The sequence below is a fragment of the Octodon degus genome, unplaced genomic scaffold, assembly GCF_000260255.1.
Source record: "Octodon degus isolate 3935 unplaced genomic scaffold, OctDeg1.0 scaffold00032, whole genome shotgun sequence".
Taxonomy (NCBI): Eukaryota; Metazoa; Chordata; class Mammalia; order Rodentia; family Octodontidae; genus Octodon; species Octodon degus.
Window position 1 is genome coordinate 321728 of NW_004524608.1, and position 1863 is coordinate 323590.

Below are 1863 nucleotides of genomic sequence, written 5' to 3' on the forward strand. Positions count from 1 at the left end.
TGCAGTGTATTATTTGTTGAAACTGTACTTCCGATTTGATTTGAAACTGTCTCATTGCTATATGTTTATCAATAAAACTGTAGAAAAAAAAAAGAATTCCTCTGAATATGGAATGGACTGTTTACCCATGGGCCAAACTATCACTTTCATGCATTTACAAGTAACCAATTTGTAGAACTTATTGGTTTCATATCTTGCTTAAAAGGAAAGCTTTCACTTTGAAAAGATACACTTTTTTATTTTCTCTAGTATTCTCTTACTTTCATGGTTTCAGTTTTAATGTTTAGTCTTTGATGCACCTGAAATTGATTCTAGTGTCACTTAGTGACGTAGTTAGGCGGTGTATTGAAGCAAAAGGCAAGACTGGGCTCCGTGAGATGAGATCTGGGTCCAGGTCCTCCATCGTCTGACTGTGTGAATGTGAGCAGTTGTTCAATTTCTCTAGCTGTGGTTTTCTCATCTATTAAGTGGAAATGTGGTAAACCAATGGCACATGTGCTGCACACAGAGCCCGCTATGCATGTACACAATCCAAGTCACCCTTGCATTGCCCCAGCAGCCAAGCATCAAGTAAGAACCTATAGACAGGGGCTGGGGAGATAGCTCGGTGGTCTAAGCACCAGCCTGCAAGCACAAGGACCTGAGTTCAATCCCCAGTACCACATGCTGTGCTGAGCTGCGTAGCGAGACCCTGTACCAAATCAATCAATCAATTTTAAAAGAGCACACAGAGAAGCAGCGTTGGAGCTTTGCAATAAGTAGGTTTAGGGCTGTAGTTTATGTATCCAGTCTCTAAAAGATTTGTGATCACTGAAATAGTGGGTATTTCAATTAACTATTCTTAGGATTTAAGCAGAGAAATACTTCCGGCCCAGTATTCCATAGTTGTTCCCTTAGTACTAGCCACTGTCACCATCATCTTGAGGAGTGTCAAGTGTGGCAGAACCAGACCTTCCCTGGTCCAAGCTGGTGTCGCTTCCTCACCACCTACCCTGTCAGGGTCCTTTCCTGAGCACAGGGATGGGATTCAGAGAGTTGATTTCATGCTACCTCAAGTTGCAAGGTGTACCCTGGTTCTGTCCTCACAGACCTCTTGGGTTTAAAAGGAAATTCACTGACCTGTGCCCACACCACAACCTCCAACTCCCCAACGCCTGAAAATACATGTGGCCCAGCAACCTGAAAACATCTGTGGACCAAGAGCAGGGGGAGGACTTCTTATCCCCAGCTTGAGCTAAGATTTTCTGAATGTATGTTGCTAACTCTGTTTAGTTAGCCCATTTCCCCTCTCTTTTGTGGGTTGTCTTATAATAGAAAGGTACTACAGGCGACAATGGGAGCAATTATAGGAGATGCTGAGTTCATCAAGCACAAGTTCAAAGTGTGCTTCCTCCCAAGGTAAACACTGTAGATGGCAGGTACCCAGAAATACCTGAGGCCCAGGTGACCCAGGCGCTTCTTTGTAAAGGCATCACAGGGTGCCCCCTGGCCTGAACAGGTGTCCCTTCATTCTCCCTGTAAACCAGGTATAGCATCCCGTGGCTCCTTTGACAATAAGAGGAACACAGTAAAAGTATCATGTACTATCTTGCTCATATATTTCATTCAGAGCAAATCACATGCTGAAATGCAAAGTTTCCACAGAAATTAGCCATAAAACCAGAACTTCCCCATCTCTGAAAGCTGATAAGAAGCTGTTTTTTTCAGGAAATTGCCAACCTTGAGAGCAGAGGCAAACCAGAAGCCTGCAAGAGGCAGAACCCAATAGCAGAACAGCTTCATAAACTTGGATTAGGAGGTGGGGTGTGGTCCACAGCTGCAAGACAGGCCCAGCAGTGGAGAGAATGGGAACTCCCAGCTGCA